This window comes from Triticum dicoccoides, chromosome 7B (genome assembly GCF_002162155.2).
Source record: "Triticum dicoccoides isolate Atlit2015 ecotype Zavitan chromosome 7B, WEW_v2.0, whole genome shotgun sequence".
NCBI classification, from domain to species: domain Eukaryota; kingdom Viridiplantae; phylum Streptophyta; class Magnoliopsida; order Poales; family Poaceae; genus Triticum; species Triticum dicoccoides.
Genome location: NC_041393.1, coordinates 712,664,292 through 712,669,447, shown reverse-complemented (window position 1 = coordinate 712,669,447; position 5,156 = coordinate 712,664,292).

The window sequence follows — 5,156 nt, the reverse complement described above, 5'->3', positions numbered from 1 at the left end:
CGTCGCATCAGCGACGTCTGGCCACGCCTCGCTGCTCGTCGGAGGCCGCCAGCCCGCGCCTCCTGCCATCCGCGCCGCCCCTGTGTCTGCCTTCGCTCGCCGCGGTCGGCCGGCGAGCCTTGCCGAGGCCACGACCTCGCCCCACCGCGCCCTGGTGACCTCCACCTACGCCCCGGGTCCACCCACTCGGGTGCTCGCGCCCATGCCCGGGGCCAGCCGCCCGAACGTCCGCGCCCGCACCTGCGGCGCCCGCAGCACCCAAACCCACTATGGCCCCTAGGGCCTATGACAGCCGGGCCCCACGCCCCCTGAACGTTTAAAAAAATAATAAAAGTAAATAAATAAAATATTAATTAGTTAATTAATTAAAGATTTAATTAACTTAATTAATCCTGATTAGATTAACCTAATCATTTGGTTTAGTTAATTAACCTGTTAGGTTTAGTTAACAGTCAATGACATGCGGGACCCACATGTCAGCTTGACCAGTCAACACCTCTGTTGAATGATAATGTCATGCTGACGTCATGTTGATGCAATAATACTATTTTCGAATTTAATTAATAATTAATAAGTTAGAAAATGATTTAAAAACTTTAAAAATTAATATAAAATAAAACGTAGCTCGGATGGAAAAACTTTGTACATGAAAGTTGCTCAGAACGACGAGACGAATCCGGATACGCGACCCGTTCGTCTGCCACACAACCCTAGCATAGTGAACCTGCAACATTTCACCTCCGGTTCATCTGTCCAAAAACGCGAAACGCCGGGGATACTTTCCTGGATGTTTCCCCCCTTCACCGGTATCACCTACTACCGCGTTAGGGCACACCGAACACCGCATATTGTCTTGTTACGCTTTGTGATACTTTGATTGCTCTGTTATTTATTGTGTTCCCTCTCCGTTACTTCTTTCCGATAGACCCCGAGACTGCCGGCGACCCCCAGTTCGACTACGGAGTTGACGGCCCCTCCTTGCCAGAGCAACCAGGCAAGCCCCCCCCCCCTTGATCACCAGATATCGCCTATTCTACTCTATACTGCTTGCATTAGAGTAGTGTAGCATGTTACTGCTTTCCGTTGATCCTAATCTGATGCATAGCCTGACATTGTTGCTACACCTGTTGATACCTTACCTGCAATCCTAAATGCTTAGTATAGGATGCTAGTTTATCATCATTGGCCCTACATTCTTGTCAGTCTGCCTTGCTATACTATTGGGCCGTGTTCACTCGGGAGGTGATCACGGGTATATACTATACATACATACATACTATACAGATGGTGACTAAAGTCGGGTCAGCTCGAAGAGTACCCGCGAGTGATTCACGGATTGGGGGCTGAAAGGACCTTTGTCCCGACGGCCCTCTGTGTGGATCTTTGTGGCGGAGCGACAGGGCAGGTTGTGACCGCCTAGGAGAGAGGTGGGCCTGGCCCTGTTCGGCGTTCGCGGACACTTAACACGCTTAACGAGATCTTGGTATTTGATCTGAGTTGGCTACGAGCCTATACGCACTAACCATCTACGCGGGAGTAGTTATGGGTATCCCGACGTCGTGGTATCAGCCGAAGCACTTCAGACGTCAGCGACGGAGCGGCGCGCGCCGGATTGGACTGGAACGCCTACTAGGCTAGGTCTGCTTCCGGCCGCCCTCGCAACGTGCAGGTGTGCTCAGGGCGATGGGCCCAGACCCCTGCGCGCTTAGGTTTAGACCGGCGTGCTGGCCTCTCTGTTGTGCCTAGGTGGGGCTGCGACGTGTTGATCTTCCGCGGCCGGGCATGACTCAGGAAAGTGTGTCCGGCCAAATGGGATCAAGCGTGTTGGGTAATGTGGTGCACCCCTGCAGGGAAGTTAATCTATTCGAATAGCCGTGATCTTCGGTAACAGGACGACTTGGAGTTGTACCTTGACCTTATGACAACTAGAACCGGATACTTAATAAAACACACCCTTCCAAGTGCCAGATACAACCCGGTGATCGCTCTCTAACAGGGCGACGAGGAGAGGATCGCCGGGTATTGCTATGCGATGCTACTGGAGATGCTACTCGGAGATTCTACTTGGAGATGTTACTTGGCGATGCTACTTGGAGGACTTCAGTCTACTCTCTTCTACATGCTGCAAGACGGAGGCTGCCAGAAGCGTAGTCTTCGACAGGATTAGCTATCCCCCTCTTATTCTGGCATTCTGCAGTTCAGTCCACTGATATGGCCTCCTTACACATATACCCATGCATATGTAGTGTAGTTCCTGGCTTGCGAGTACTTTGGATGAGTACTCACGGTTGCTTTCTCCCCCTTTTTTCCCCTTTCCTTTCTTTCTGGTTGTCGCAACCAGATGCTGGAGTCCAGGAGCCAGACGCCACCATCGACAACGACCCCTACTACACTGGAGGTGCCTACTACTACGTGCTGCCCACTGAGGACGACCTGGAGTAGTTTAGGAGGATCCCAGGCAGGAGGCCTGCGCCTCTTTCGATCTGTATCCCAGTTTGTGCTAGCCTTCTTAAGGCAAACTTGTTTAACTTATGTCTGTACTCAGATATTGTTGCTTCCGCTGACTCATCTATGATCGAGCACTTGTATTCGAGCCCTTGAGGCCCCTGGCTTGTATTATGATGCTTGTATGACTTATTTATGTTTTAGAGTTGTGTTGTGATATCTTCCCGTGAGTCCATGATCTTGATCGTACACGTTTGCGTGCATGATTAGTGTACGATTGAATCGGGGGCGTCACACCGGGACCAATGGCCCACGTGGCCCGGCCGGCCCCCGGGGCTCACGAACCGGGTCCAATGCCCCATTGGTCCCGGTTCTGGATTGAACCGGGACTAATGGGCTGACCCGGCCTGGACCATTGCCCCCTTTTCTACTAGTGCACCCCCATCCCCACCCTCCTTGGCCATCGACTCGTGGCAATTCTGGGCCAAGCCTGGCCGGCAGTTCATGAAGGGATGGTGTGCCAACCAGGGACACGACCTCCGCGAACGCAATAAGGCCCTCCTGATTGCCATCTAGGCAGTAGATCTGTGTGCTGACACAACCGACCTCTCTCCTGACGAGTGGCTATCCTGGTATGACTTGGAAGACCAACTCTCCGCCATCTACTCCGATGAGGAGGCATATTGGCGCCTTCGTGGCGCCCAGAAATGGGTGTTGAAGGGAGACGCGAACACGGCCTACTTTCAGCCCATTATGAATTGCCGTCATAGACGCAACACCATCCCCCTCCTCTGGGATGGCCCGACTCTCCTGCAGTCCCCCCGTGACATCCGGGCCCATGTTCATGGGTTCTATAGGTCCCTATTCTCCGCAGCTCCTAGGAGCTGCCTTTCCCTGGCTCATGATTGTTGGACCGGCCTCCAGCTGGTTTCCAACGCAGAGAATGCAGCCCTTAAGGCCCCCTTCTCCGAGAGCGAGGATTGAGCTTCCATTAGAGGCATGAACCCTACCTCGGCGCCGGGGTCAGATGGCTTCCCGGTTAAATTCTTCCAGACCTTCTGGAACGTGATTAAACCTGGGATCATGGCCAACTTCGAGGAGTTCTTCATTGGGTCCATCGACCTCGGACGCCTCAACTATGGGATCATCTCGCTCATCCCCAAGGTGCCGGGGGCTTCCGACATCCGCCAGTTCCGCCCGATCACGATCACGGCCAATAGGGTGACCCTGCTAGCTGACCACATTACCCACCCCAACCAGGCCGCCTTCATTCAAGGGCGGTATATCCTGGATGGGGTGCTAGTTCTTCATGAAGTCCTCCATGAGGTTTGCTCTAAGCACATCAATGCGGTGTTCCTAAAGATTGATTTTCATAAGGCATACGACACTGTTAGGTGGCCCTTCCTTCGGGAAGTTATACTCCGGAAAGGCTTTGACTACCGTTGGATCTCCAGAGTGATGCAGATGGTTTCATGTGATCGCACTGCTGTGAACATCAATGGGGAAATCGGCCCTTACTTCCCCACCTTTTGAGGGGGTTAGACAAGGTGACCCCTTCTCACCATTCTTGTTCAATATGGTGGTGGACACACTTGCCACCATTCTGGATAAGGCTAAGGCCGCGGGGCATATTTGTGGGATCGCCCCCATGCCTGGTCGGCGGCTCCGGGATCTCGCTCCCCCAGTACGCCGACGACACCATCATCATGGTCGAAGGCTCGGATGCGGACATCTCTAACCTTAAGTACCTCCTCCTCTGCTTCCAACAAATGTCTGGCCTCAAGATCATCTTCGACAATTGTGATGTGATGGTGATGGGCTACTCTCTTGCAGAATCCCTGAACATTGCCAACCGGCTCAACTGACGCTTGGGCTCCTTCCCCACAACCTACTTGGGAACGCCCATTAGCGACGCTCGGCTTACAGTCGCTGACCTACGCCCGACTGTTGCCAAGTTACAAACGTGCATTGATCCTTGGCAGGGTAGGTGGTTGTCTAAGGCAGCCCGGATGATCCTCATCAACTCCTACCTCTCCAGTCTCCTCTTGTTCCTCATGAGCTTCTAAAGCCTGCACGAGACTCTACACCATGAGATCGCCAAGGTCCAGTCCCGCATCTATTGGGCCGGCGACAAAAATAAACAGAAATACCATATGGTTAGCTGGCCTGACATTTGCAAGCCTCGGGAACAAGGTGGCCTCGGTATCATGTGCTCTAAACGCATGAATATTGCTCTCCTTTCACGCTGGTTGTGGCGCATCTCGCAAGTTCAGGGTGGCCTCTGGTTAGACATCATCCAGAACAAGTACCTGCGTGGGCAACCCATTGCCTTCTGTCAGCGCACTGGCGGCTCCCAGTTCTGGCAGTCGGTTGTCCAACTTCTCCCAATCCTCCGCATTGGGACCTCCATCTCGGTTGGATCTGGGGCTGCTACGTTGTTCTGGTTTGACCGGTGGTCCGGTGACTCCCCCTTTGCAGCGCGCTTCCCCGGCCTCTTCTCCATCGCTGTCGACCCCCTGATCTTGGTTGAGAGGCCCCTTATTGACTTAGGGAACCTCGCATTCCGTAGGCCATTTGGGCCTCCGGATACCGCCGCTTAGCGTGAGTTGCTTGATTGCGTTGCTCTCCATGAGCCGAGGGTGGATGCTGGCCCGGATCAGTTGAGGTGGCGCCTTGAGCCGTCAGGCCAATTCTTCACCAAGTCCCCGTAT